This window comes from Myotis brandtii, unplaced genomic scaffold, assembly GCF_000412655.1.
Source record: "Myotis brandtii unplaced genomic scaffold, ASM41265v1 scaffold359, whole genome shotgun sequence".
NCBI lineage: Eukaryota > Metazoa > Chordata > Mammalia > Chiroptera > Vespertilionidae > Myotis > Myotis brandtii.
In genome coordinates this window covers 816,235-830,896 of record NW_005363802.1, presented here as the reverse complement: position 1 = coordinate 830,896, position 14,662 = coordinate 816,235, and the positions used below count along the sequence as shown (strand labels likewise).

At 40.3% G+C, this 14,662-nt stretch overlaps 1 protein-coding gene across 4 annotated transcripts in view; it reads left to right on the top strand.

Annotated features, from left to right (window-relative positions):
• The window catches only part of GLRA2 (glycine receptor, alpha 2), a 171,455-nt gene that overhangs the window by 68,919 nt on the left and 87,874 nt on the right, over positions 1-14,662 (top strand). The gene's annotated exons all lie outside the window — the stretch shown is intronic.

Below are 14,662 nucleotides of genomic sequence, written 5' to 3'. Positions count from 1 at the left end.
ATTACGGTGCAGCAAATGAGATACATGAATCTTTGTTATGCCTTAATTTACCATAATGGCTGATACACTACTATTTTCAAGTGACATAATTACCTAGAGAAAGATCACTGGAATCCTCCAACTTGGTGGACACTCTGGTAACTGTGGGAGGTTGACGGAGAAGTGTGGGGTGGATATCAGTGACACATAGACATTTTGTGGCAAGTCAAGTAATAATCCATAATGGCTGCACAATCTATTTTTATGTAAGGCAGGCCCTCTGCATTTGTAAATACTACTTAAGCAAGTAATGATATATGCTCCACTTGTGAAATGCTCCAGCTCCCCAACAGTGTACCTATGTGTGTTTCCCCCTTTCACTGAGTACATTGAGGCATTGGCTTCAATTTTACAGGAGTGTGAGTTCAATTTAGTATTCAGTGTATACTGCCTCATATGGTTGAGCAGTCTCTCCAAAAACTAGTTCCAGAAAATTGAGATGTAATCCCATATCTTTGGTGGCTTGAACTTATGCTCAGTTGTGCTGCATTTCACATGATGAGAAATATTAGATTGTGGTCCACATTATTTCCTATGTTGGAAGATACGGTGACATGTGAAGGTCTGTGGCTATAATGGAGATGAACTGGATGCTGTGAAAATAGTTCTACAAACTTTTCAGGTCCATGCCTCCAAAGATAAATATTAGATTTAGTATGCTAAAAGAGAAAAGAATAGATGTCTCTGATAGTTTTTTTAGAACAAATAGTACAAAATACATGGGCCATATTTCTATTGGAATATAGTTGTTAAAAATACTAACAGCCTTTTATTCAGCTATAAAATCACAAATCAATTTTACCTATTAGAAATTCTAATCCACACTGTGCTCCCTCCCAAACTGGTTCATTTGCTTATTTCTCTTTAGTTATTAGTTACTGCCATCACCGCATGCCATGCCATTATTAAACCCCAGGATGCACAACCATGTATTTTACAATTTAATAGATAGCTAAGGTATTGGTGACAAATTGTAAGCAGATAATGTCAAAAGTAAGACATTTAGCCTCCAACCACTTATTGCTATGAAAATAGTAGCCATTTATTTTCAAAGTAAGAGCTTGAGTTTTTAAAAATGTGTTATTCATTCTTATTAGCTATTATGTTTCTATATCAATGGTCAAAACTATTGCTAAGTAAATTGTCACTGATCAGTGATCTTTGCATGTAGAGATAATCAGGAACCAAAAGAGGGCATATTCAAAAATCATTTTATACTGGGCTCTGAACTCATAGTGGTTATCTTTTTGCCATCAGCAGGTTTATCTTCCTACATGTATTTTTCTTAGGCTATTATTAAACATGGTTGGCTCTCAGCTGACTGTGGAGAGATGTGACTCATATAGATGACAAGTGAGAAAAGAAAATGGGATCAAAAGTGAGTCATGGAAAATAAAGAATTAACCATACACTTACACACACACAAACACACACATACACATATATAGATACTCATTTTAATTTATAAATACTGCAGTCCCTGAGCAGATGCTCCACTATGCTGACTGTAAAGTTACTCCAGTGCCTGCGGCAACAACCTTTACAGAGTAGGTATGCACATTATTTCAATTAATTATTTTTAAATGTCTAGTTGCAATAATACAGGGTTTTGGGGAATAAGGGTCTCTCAATAGCTTTTTCATTCTTTAAGAATGTCCTGCATCCTGCATGCAAATGTGTATGTAGTCTCCCTTAAGAGTGAGGAAGTTTACATAACCACCACTAGCAGAACACCTGGCTCATAATAGGTGCTCAGTAAAGCGCTGATTAGTGAATGAATAAACAATGTTGAATAGTCTCGTAGTCAAGAGGTATTCCACATGTAATTTAATTGGCAATTAATTTACCCATCCATTTATTCAACTAACATTTATTAAATGTTTTCTCTGTGCCACTCATTATGCTAGGGGCTGGGGAAATGAACTATAAAGAAAACAAAATCCTTGCTCTCAGGGGCTTATCATCTTTAATGTCAAAGACAAATACTTGAAATAGTGATTATTAAACAACTAGAGGCCCGATGAATGAATTCGCGCAAAAGTAGGCCTTCCTTCCCCCAGCTGCTGGCACCGACTTCCCTCTGGCACCCGGGACCCGGGCTTCCCTCACAGCCCCGGCTTTGTCCAGAAGGACGTCTGGTCTAATTAGCATATTATGCTTTTATCATTATAGAGGTGGAATACAGTCAAGCACCACATGACAACAGTTTGCTCAATGACAGACCACATATATGATGGTGGTCACATAAGATTATGAGAGCGCTGAATTTCCTGCAAAAAAACTGAAGGATTTGTGGTTCAGGACAATATACAACAGCCAAAACTACATGGCCTTGACAGTCCCCTGTGTTCCTTTATCTCTCCATTTTGATTTTCTTATTCCTACTGACCCTCAGACAACCTTTGATTCCCTCCTGACAATCACTATTATAGTGATCTATGCCTTACTGATAACTTAAGATATGCAGATGATACCATCTTACTGGCAGAAAGTAGCAATGATTTGAAACAACTTCTCATCAACATGAAAGAAGTGCCAAAGAAGGACTGCATTTGAACATCAAGAAGACATACATCATAACTACAAAAGAATCACACAACTTTAACATATATGATTGACATAAAAATTATTAAATATTTTTGCTTACCTTGGTTCTGTCATCAATTCAAATGGAGACTGCAGCCAGGAAATCAGGACAAGGCTGAGACTTGGAAGGACAGCAAAGGAAGAATTAGGAAAGATCACTAAGAGTAAAGATGTGTCATTAGAGACCAAGACTGAGATCCTCCACATCCTCATATTCCCTATTACTATGTACGGATGTGAAAGTTGAACAGGGAAGAAGGTTGATAGGAAAAACTTGATTCATTTCAAATGCGGTGTTGGAGGAGAGTTGTACAGATACCCTGGACTTTCAGAAAAATGAAAAAGTGGGTCCTAGAGCAAATTAAACCCTGTAACATCCCTGGAGGCAAAACTGACCAAACTAAAGTTGTCCTACTTCAGGCACATCATGAGAAGGCAGAGTTCTTTGGAAAAGACAGTGATGCTGGGAAAAACAGAAGGCAGCAGGAAAAGAGGAAGATCAAATATGAGATGGATTGACTCCATAAAAGAAGCTGTAGGCATGAGTCTGCAGGAGCTGAGCAGGGCTGCTGAGGACAAGACATTGTGGACATCACTCATTTATAGGGTCACGAGCAGTCAGAGCCAACTCAATAGCACATAAGAGCAATACACCTTAACCAGTCAGTTTCTCCTCAAAATTTCTAATGTATCCAGTCCATATCCCTATTCATGGAGTAGCACAGACAGCTTCAGTGTTCTATTCCCAACCCTGTCAGAGGAAGCAGGCAGAAGGCTTGTGGGACAATGTTTATGAAGTCTATAGTAGTGTAGAGTAATGGCCTAGGCCTTCACATTCATTCACCACTCATTCATTCACTCACCCAGAGCAACTTCCAGTTCTGTAAGCTCCATTCATAGTAAGTGCACTCCAAAGGCATATCATTTTAATCTCTCATGCCATATTTTTACTGTACCTTTTCTAGATTTGTGTAAGTACACTCTATGATGTTTGCACAATGATGACATCACCTAACAACACATATATCAGAATATAGCCCCATCATTAAGCACACATGACTGTATAAGTACATCAAGAAAGATGCCTAACCTATTAAATAGAGGAGGGAGAAATCGAGGGGGAGGAGGAGAGAGAGGATGGAAAGAGGAAGCAAGAGGAGAGAGAGAAGTTAGGAAAAAGGCCTAAAGGAGGTAGCCTGAGCTGAATCTATAAAGCAGATTAAATATGTGAAGTAGGAGGAGGTAAAGGTCATTCCAGGCTATGAGGACTTCCTACTCATATTTGGGTTACACTTATAAAATAAGCTTTTCTAGAAGACAATCTGGGCAGGTTTCCAACCTGCTTCACAAATTTTAAACACATTTCAAGTAAGAAACTTGTGTTTATTGATTCCAAGTTAATATCCTGCCTTCCTGCCAACCAAAGGTTTTTGTGGATTTTGCTTTGTTTGGTCTGGTTTTGTTTGCTTTGGTTTTCAAAGTTCATTGCCTTCCCCAAATACAGGAAAATGAAATACTAGCATAATATCTGTTCCATAGATACCATCCCATTTGAAGCTGTAAAACTAGTTCTAAAAATAAACATCTCTGCCACCCTGGCCAGTGTGGCTAAGTTGGTTGGGTGTCATCCCATGCATGGAAAGGTTGCTGGTTCGATTCCCTAGGTAATGGGTTCCATACCCATGGGTGGGGATGCAGGAGGCATCTGACTAATGTTTTACACTGATGTTTCTCTTTTTCCCTCTCCCTTCCTCTCTCCCTAAAAATCAATAAAATATTTATATCTATCTATATATAATAGCATACACACACACACACATATATATATACAGGGTGTCCCTCAAATGCATACACACTTAACAGCTCATAGCTCAATTGAGGTTTACTTCTTTTCAGATTTAACTCACTGAAATTAATAATTATACTAAGTATGTACACATTTTTGGGACACTCTATATACATCTCTGCCAACTTCCAAGAAACTGTTCAGCTGATAATGTTCTAACCATTTGGAGCCTAAAACCCCCAGTGGCAGATTATAGGCTGGGTGTATTGTTGTCTTTCCAACATGCAGGAAAATATCAGGATGAATTGAATAGCAGGCTATGAAACATCAGGCAGTATTTTCCCTTACTCTGTGTTATTATAGCTGAATGTGTTGTGGGAACTCATAAGTGTGTCTTGAGTCCTCATTTGTGACTGCAGCCTAGACACTGTAGAGGTGAGAGCGAGCATTGGTAGGGAACAGTGGGGATGGCACAAGTGCCCAGGTGACTCTGACAGGTCCATAACCATCTCCTTGGAGCAAGGATCCAGAGGCATCTTTAACCATTATTAACTGAGAGGCCCTATTTCCTATAGGAGAAAATGTCCCCTTATTTTCAGCCATCTGGTAAACTAAGACCAGCTGGGCCATTTTAAGCAGCTACCAAACCCAGGACAGCTTGGAATTTAAAACAAAAGAGGCCCTAGCTCTGCCACATTCAGTCTTGCTTTATTCCCCATGATAATGTTTCAATGTAGACACTGTAGTAAGAGAAACTATGAAAGCAGTAAGACTGATAGTTATAGAAGTTCTGAAATAAGGATTTGGATGTCTGTTTTAACTCTAAAACATAAAGATAATTGCTCCTCGAATCAGGTACATCCCTAGCTAATTGGAATGAATTTCTTAGATCAGATTGGTATTTCTGGAAAAGGTTGGGAAATGTTTTTGTATTATAAAATCAGGATGCCACTAAATTCTTGGATAAAAGATTAAAAAGTCAAGAACGTCCAAGGTTTGGCAAATTGATCTGCAGACCAGCTTGCTTTTTAACCAGATGTCTGCATATGTGGGAGACTTCATAAATTTTCCCTCTGACATTTCCCAAGCCACAGCAAATTGAAGAGTCATTGATGTAGTGAGTGTGTGATAAAAATATGCAAAGAGATGACGTGGGTGAATTCTCTCAGGACAGAGCTGGAGCACCAGTGGCACATTAGTTTAAGAATGTTGTTGGCAGCCTTTTCAGGGAAGCTGACAGTCAGAGAAGCTACCTAGGCTATGCTTCTTCTCAAGTCCTGGTAAGGCTCATAAATTTGAGGAAATAGCATTTTGAGGTTCAATATAATTTCAAACACTCTTTCCATTTCATTAAAATGAATAACTCTCTCAGGGTCATACAGCCTAAGTGTCTTCAGGTGAGGAAAATATGAACTATTATGCAGAATGTATTACATACTCAAGATACAGACCTGAAAAGAGAAAACTTTTGTCCTTAAGAAGACTGACACATACATGAAATAGAATATTTTAATTCATTAAACTAAGGGCAATGCAGTAGTTTTGTGGGTGTTTTTTTTTTTTTTTTTACGAAGATGACCATAATAATTCTGCTCTCTGTATCCATACCCTTTAGGTAATAGCCCCCTTCCACATTGACTGTCAACTTGACCATATGACTTGCCTTGGCCAATGGGACAGTGACAAATAGGACATAAGCAGAGATTTGAAAAATGCTTGTATATTGTAGTTAGCTTTCTCTTGCTGCTCTTGGGGCTCCTATGGACACCACCAAGTGAATAAGGCCAGGATAGCTTATTAAATGATGAGAGACACATAGCCCAGTTATTTCAATTACCAAGATGACAGCCAGTTAACCACTACTTCCTTGCTCACTGCTCCAGGTACTGGTCTCCTCGTTGTTTCCCAAGTATGCTAGGCACATGCTGTCATTCCTGGGCCTTTGCAATGACTGCTCTCTGTACCTGGAAAGCTCTGCCCCCAGATATTCACATGACTAACTTGTCTACCTTTTCCAAGTATTTTTTCAAATTTTACCTTTTCAATAAACCCTGCTCTGGCCATTATCACCGCACCATGCTTCAGCAACACCTTGACCCCACTCAACTTTTCAATTTGTATTTGTTTCCCCCACTGTATTTTATTACCTTACCAGAGTCCGGGTGCACGGATTCATGCGCCGGTGGGGTACCTCGGCCTGGCCTGAGGGAATCGGGCCAAAACTGGCTCTCCAACATCCCCCAAGGGGTCCCAGATTGCAAGAGGGCACAGGCCAGGCCGAGGGATCCCACCAGTGCATGATCAGGGCTGGGGAGGAGCCGTGGGAGGGCTCCAGGGCGTGTCCAGCCCATCTCCCCCAGTCCCGATCGGGGGGACCCCAGCAGCAAGCTAACCTACTGGTCAGGGCGTCTGCCCCCTGGTGGTCAGTGTGCATCATAGCAACTGGTCGAACGGTTGAAGAAATGGTCGGACACTTAGCATATTAGGCTTTTATTATATAGAATAGCAACTCCAAGATTTATATCAAACTCTACTATGGATTATGTTTATTTTAATTGTCTATTTCCCTTAGCTTGACTATGAGCTCCATGAAGGCAAATATCTTTATCTGGCTTACTCTCTATAACAGCACCTAGCTTATAGTATATGCTCAATAAATGTTTGTTGAATGAATGAATGAATATATACATCTCCAAAGTCTAGTCACTGAGAAAAATCCATCTAAGCTTTCTCTAGGATACCTTGACTGGCTATTCTTTACCACAGAGTATCCTGGCTGCCTGCATTATATTACTCTAACACAGTGATGGCGAACCTTTAGACCTCGGCGTGTCAGCATTTTGAAAAACCCTAACTTAACTCTGGTGCCGTGTCACATATAGAAATTCTTTATTTGCAACTTCTTCGATATTTGCAACCATAGTAAAACAAAGACTTATATTTTTGATATTTATTTTATATATTTAAATGCCATTTAACAAAGAAAAATCAACCAAAATATGAGTTCGTGTGTCACCTCTGACACGCGTGTCATAGGTTCGCCATCACTGCTCTAACATAATAACACTTTTATAAAATTTCACTTCTCTGATTCTATCAAGTAGTATATTCATTTTTCTTGGCTAGCTATTGCTTATAGGCAATCTAACCAAAGAAATAATAATAAAACAGCAATGGTTTAGATGAGAGGGCAACTAGATATGCCATTTTTATTGCTGTCTTGCTTCCTTAGCACTGTCACAACTGATTTGGAGGTTTCTCAGTGTGCCAATGCAAGTGACTATTTCCTCTTCTTGCTCTTCTAGTTTGTTTGGATGCAAGCATATTTTTAAAATCTCATAAAGGCATCCCCGGGTCTCCTCATCTGAGCTCTCTACAGTCATTCCAGACCAGAGGTACAGCCCCATACTCTTCCATGGGGCCCAAATATCAGAAAATACTGCGTTTTCTTTGCCTAACAAAAACCAAGTGGTTTTTTGTTTCTCTGAGTCTAACGTGTCATCAAAGACTATCTGTGCATTTGAACATTAGAATTTCTTTGGACTTGAGAAACCGTGAACTCTAATCTGAAGCAAACTGCATGATATGCTTAAAGCAAACCATTTTCTATGCCTCACAAAAAAGGAGGGCAACCCCAGTTTGCTTTCCCAAATTAACTATGTCTTAAAAAAACTGGAATTTCAAAATATTTTCCAAACTATACATGAACTGATCTTATAAAATCTTAAATTTTTGTGTTGTTAGCAGAAGAGCAGGCCTCAGTATTCCTGTAAGGGATGGAAAAACTGATGACTATGAAGGTCAATTCACTTCCCATTTTTGAAGATCTACTTGAAGGTGCTACTTCTTACAGGAAGCCCTCGTGAATCTCCATCAAATGTAAACAGCCTCTCTCCCTTCCTTGCATCTATGGCATTTTGGGGGTCTTATATCGATCACTGTATTCCAACATGTGGCTTAATGATCAGGGCTCATGTGTACTTGCCCTAATATATTGTAAACTCCTTGTGGAGAGGACCACGTATTGCTCAACTCTGAATGGCCCATGTGACTTACATAGAAGATATTGTTAAATACTCTATGGGGGCCACATTCAATGGTTCCTGATGTTCTGTGATCAGAGCAAGATTTAGTGCTGGAACTTACTTGGCCTCATAGGAAGTGTCACTAAAGCAGGGGGTCTCAACCTTTGCTGCACATTTGAATTGACCAGTGGCTCATATGACTATTGATATGGTTAGGTTTTAATCTATCATTTTATGATTTTATTTGTCCCATCTGTTCTTTAAGCTTTTCTACCTTCTTTCTGATTTCCTGAAGTTTACTGGCTCTTTTCAACTCAAATCCTACCCTCTGAACTCTAGCTTCTGTGGACTCTCCAGACCTTCAGCTCCACCTCTTCAATTTTGGAAGTTTGTTGAGTTCTGCTTAGGTTCCTCCTCTCTGCATCATGACCTGAAAACTCTCTCAAGACAGTAAGCTGGAGAAATAGCAGGACTGACATCATTTGTTTTCCATGTCTCATGGAATCACTGCCCTTTTTGCCTAATATCTGATGTCTTGAAAACCACTTTTTCATGTTTTGTTCAGATTGTTTTTTAGTTAATTCAGGATGGAGAGTAATTTTGATCCCTGTTACTCCATCTTGGCCTTAAGTGGAAGTTAATGCCATGGTTCTGAATCTTTGATTTCTTTCTAAAATTTGACATGGAATGTAAATAAATTGAATGTAACAATTTTGATAACTGAAATAATTATCAGAACCAGCATCTGTAATAATAAAAGTGTAATATGCTAATTAGACTGGACGACCTTCCAGATGAAGCCAGGGCTACGAGGGAAGCGTGGGTCCTGGGTGCCAGAGGCAAGCCAGTGCCGGCAGCCAGGGAAGGAAGGCCTACTCTTGCACGAATTCGTGCATCGGGCCTCTAGTTAGTTTATAAATGCTAAGATTACAGTTGTCCTAATCAATGAAGACCACATTTATTAAATAAATGGCTATGAACTCGAAGACTGAGAACAAAAGTTCTTTGAAAAATTAATAATTGGTATGTATGGGCACAAATAATGGCCTAATGGGAAAATCAATTTTGCTCTACAAAATGTTTCATCAAAAGATTTGCTTCAAAGTGTTATATTCCAATATATTTAGGCTTATAATCAACTAATTATTTTCAATTCTTTTTTATAACACACTTTGGACTGCTCTGGGAAGAGGGGACCTTACCTCCTGTGTAGCAACTCCTCTTCACACGTCAATTTCTCTTAATGGTTCCTATTTGCCCCCCTGGATGCACTCACTTAAATCACATAATTATTTACTTTAAAAAGGTTTGATTTGACACAATAAAATATTCAAGGTACACCTACTATGTTAGACATTAAGTAGGTCAAAAAGATAGTGAAATAGTCCCTGCTCTTGAGGAATTTATTATCTAGTACAAGACTCAGCAAATATTATCTATGAAGGGACAGACAGTAAACATTTTAGGTGTTGTGGACCATATACTCTCTGTCACAACTACCCAACTCTGAACTTATAGCACAAAGGCCGCCACAGACAAATACTAGTACATACACACAAGAGCATGGACTGTGTTCGAATAAAACCCCTGACCTAATAGAAAGAAGCAGAGGTGTACATAGAACAATAGAGGGTGGGGCAAAAGTAAGTTTACACAGAATACGAGAAACACAGAGTTTATTTTCATATTATTATTTCTTAATTAATGTATTAGTTTCCATATGAACAAATATAAAACTACTTTTACCCCACCCTGTACATGTATTACAAAGATGACCAGAAACAAATCTTAATACCTGGTTTATAAAAACAATGAATGGTTTAATGGAGGCAGCAATATATGAGCTGATGTATTAAAATGTGATAGCATTATAATAAGCAAAAATGACAGGGGAAGACCTGAAATAAATATCAGAGATGAGTAAGCACTGAAGATTTGGGGGATAAAATAATCCTATTTAGCTGGAATGTTGATTATACACACAAGTGAGGTGGGAAATAAAGAAATGTGAGGCCTTTGGATTCCCCCCACAGAGATAGCGTCTTCCTTTTTGGGAGTGGTTAAGCTCCTTTCTTCCATCCTTTATCTCATTCTGTCTTATATTACGGTTATTTTTGCATTTCTCTTTATTCCTCTACTAGACAATCCTCACATTTAGGGCAATGATTATATACTGCTAATTTTTAAATCTCCACTGCTTCTAGCACAGAGATAGATGCCAGCAGCAGAGCAAAATTATTTGTGGAATTAATAAATGAAACCATCCACTTCAGCCCAAACCATTTGGGCTTGCTAACTAGACCCCGAGGCCATGCAGAAATAGTTTAAAGACTAGCTGACTAACAAGGAGTGGAAATGTTCACTAGTTACAACAGTAGCACCTTTATTTTTCAACAAGAGTTTTGGTAAGAGACCTTGCAAATCCTCATAGATTAATTTCTTTGATTCCTTCATCATGCAGATTTGACCATAATTAGTAGCCACTTGAAATACAGCTTCTAAGTTGTAATTCTCTACAGTCTATTTCAAGGGGGGAAATCCATATAGATAAGTACTGGGGTTTTATTTTTTAATCAAAAGGTTAATTAAGTGAATTAATCTTTATGTTTGAATACATTTTTGCATGGAATTTTGAATAAATAATTTAAATGGGTTAAAATTAAATTAGTGTGGTATTAGAATGAATAATAAAGCTTAGGGAATGAGTAAAAATCTCATGTGTTCTATTAATTATGTAACAGCAGACAAAATTGCCTATGGCAAGTTTAAACTGAAAAGACAGGAAAGCGGATTCTCAAATCCTCCTGCAATTGCTGGTATCTCCATAGAAATCATTTTGTAAAATGTATAGTGTTCCATGATGACATAGTTTTTGAGCAGTTCTTTAATTTTTTTTTAGTGCTTTCAGAGAGGAAGGAAGAAGGGGAGAGAGAGATAGAAATGTCATTGTTCGGCTGCCTCCTGCAAGCCCCCTACTGGGGATAGAGCCTGCAACCCAGGCATGTGCCCTGACCAGGAATCAAACCTGGGACCCTTCAGTCCGCAGGCTGACGCTCCATCCACTGAGCCAAACCAGCTAGGGCTGAGCAGTTCTTTAAAGAAAAGTACTAAGCAGTTAGCATTTAAATGAATCTTCTGAATTGCAATGAGAGTAAATAAATGTAGAATCATAAATCAACTTTGTCATGTCCACTAAGGAAATGAAGATAGATAGCAAAAATGGAATCTGAGTACACACGTGTGGCTGAGAGAAGAGGCCCAGAATCATTTAATGAAGATTTTCTAGGTGCAAATAGCGATATCCATCAGCAGGATCTGTTTATATAACACCTGTGTCTGTGAGATTACGTAGGTGGTGGCTTATGAGTAGGAACCTTTTTTTGTTAGTAAATGTTACCAATAAGCAAATAAGCTAAGAGAAATATGAGGGCCAGAGTCTGTGTTACTATTCAGAAGAAAATGGATGGTAAAAGAATAATGTACAGCCGAAACCGGTTTGGCTCAGTGGATAGAGCGTCGGCCTGCATACTGAAAGGTCCCAGGTTCGATTCCGGTCAAGGGCATGTACCTTGGTTGCGGGCATATCCCCAGTGGGGGGTGTGCAGGAGGCAGCTGATCGATGTTTCTCTCTCATCGATGTTTCTAACTCTCTATCTCTCTCCCTTCCTCTCCGTAAAAAATCAATAAAATATATTTAAAAAAAAATAATGTACACTTCAAAATATGAGAATGCAAGACAAGTTCCATCATGGTTTGTGACAGTCCCCAGAGAAGTGTTAATTTCTTCTTTATGTGAAGTTAATCAGGTCATAAGAAATGTGTGTCTCAAGTTAACTCTATTGGAAACAATTCCTAGGGAGGAGTTTTGAATATGTCTCCTATCTAGAAATTATGGGGATCAAATATTGCAGTTTGAATGGAAAGCAAGGAGCTACTTTCCCTAGTGCCCATACAGAATCACTGTTCCTGGTCTTCCCTGTCCATACCAAGACTGGTTTTGGGGGGGGGGACCCATAAAGAGAGGGGTATGTTGAAGGGACATAGGAGCCAATTGAATGAGTTCCCAGTGGCCAAAACTAGAGCAATTCAAGCAACAAAATAAATAATATAGTATTAAATTATAACCCATATCATAAAATAAATACCCATGAATCTATACTGCTATAAATAAATGACTGGATAAAATAATTATGGACAGTAGATAAATCTCCCATGCAGAATTATTCTAAACTAGATGCCCGGTGCATGAAATTCGTGCATGAGGGGGTCCCCTAAGCCCGGCCTGCACCCTCTTGAAATCTGGGACCCCTAGGGGGATGTCCGACTGCCGGTTTAGGCCTGATCCACAGTGGGACATCCCTCTTGCCATCCAGGACGCTGGCCCCTAATGCTTGCCTGCATGCCTGATTGCCCCTAACCACTCGCCTGCCTGCCTGGTCGCTCCTAACTGCCTCTACCTGCCTGATTAACCCTAAGCATTCTGCCTGGCTGATCTCCCCTAACCACTCACCTGCCTGCCTGGTCACCCCTAACCACTCTCCTGCCTGCCTGGTTGCCCCTAACCACTCTGCCTGCCTGATCACTCTTAACTGCCTCTGTCTGCCTGATCGCCCCTAAGCACTCTGCCTACTTTATTGCTCCTAAGCACTCTGCCTGCCTGCCTGACCACCCCTAACTGCCTGCTTGCCTGATCACCCCTAACCACTCTGCCTGACTGCCTGATCGCCCCTAACCGCTTGCTGGGGACCTGCCGGCCAGGGTGAGGGGCCATAGCCATTCTGGTCTTTGGTCGTTCCACTGTTTCGGTCACTGGGCTTTTATTATATAAAATTACTTATGTAGATATTTTACCCCTAAGGAGGTGGAAGATAATTCCCCACTTAAACACAGGTTGTGTATAGTGACTTCCTCCCAAAGACAGTATGGAAAGGGGAAAAAATAATAACTTTACAGTAAAGAAACCGGACAAACACTACCTCAATCAGAAGATCAAGATCAACAACAGTGATAAGTTTTGTTGACAGTATATGTACTTGATAACAATATGATGAGAAGGGAACTTTAACTCTGTAGTCTTCCTCCCCAAAACCCATAACCTTAATAATCACAAGAACAACATCAGTTACCAATTGAGGGACATTCTATAAAATGCCTAACCAACAAGCCTCAAAACTGTCAAAGTCATAAAAAACAAGTCTGGCCAGCATTGCTCAGTGGTTGAGTGTCGACCTATGAACCAGGAGATCACTGTTTGATTCCCTGTCGGGGCACATGCTCAGATTGCGGGCTTGATCCCCAGTGTGGGGCGTGCAGGAGGCAGCTGATATGACTCTCTCTCATCATTGATGCCTCTATCTCTCTCCCCCTCTCCATTCCTCTCTGAAATCAATAAAAATATATTTTTTTAAAAATCTGAGAAACTGTCACAGCCAAAAGCAGCCTAAGGAGAGACAATAACTTAATGTAATATGGTATCCTGGATGAGATACTTGAACAATGCCAACAAAAACTAGGTAAAAATTAAGGTATCACAATTGGTTTATTAGGTGTGACAAAGGTACTGTACCAAAGTAATATGTTAACATTATGGAAATCTGGGTGCAGGGTGTATGGAAACTATCTGTGTTATCTGTGCAACTTTCTATAAATCCTGTATTATTATAAACTAGAGGCCTGGTGCACAAAATTCATGCACAGATAGGGTCCCTAGGCCTGGCCAGCGATCAGGGCCAATCAGGGCCTTCTGTCTGCTGGCCAGGGCCTTCCTTCATTCCGCACCACCCCCTGGTGGTCAGCACACATCATAGCAAGCTATAGAACTCCCAGTCTTCCAGTTGAACTCCCATGGGGACACTTTGAATATTAGCCTTTTATATCTATACTAGGGGCCCAGTGCACAAAAATTTGTGCACTCAGGGGGGGAGGGGGGTCCCTCAGCCCAGCCTGTGCCCTCTCGCAGTCTGGGACCCCTCAGGAGATAACGACCTGCTGGCTTAGGCCTGCTCCCGGGTGGCAGAGGGCAGGCCCAATCCCTAGGTGCAGCCCCTGGTCGGGCTCAGAGCAGGGCTGATTGGGGAGTTGGGGCACTGCGCCCTGTCATGCACAGAGCAGGGCGGATTGGGAGGTTGCGATGCCACCCTCAGTCACGCTCAGGGTAGGGCCGATTGGGGGGTTGGGGCACCGCCCCCTATCACACTCAAGGCAGGGTCGATGGGGAGGTTGCAGC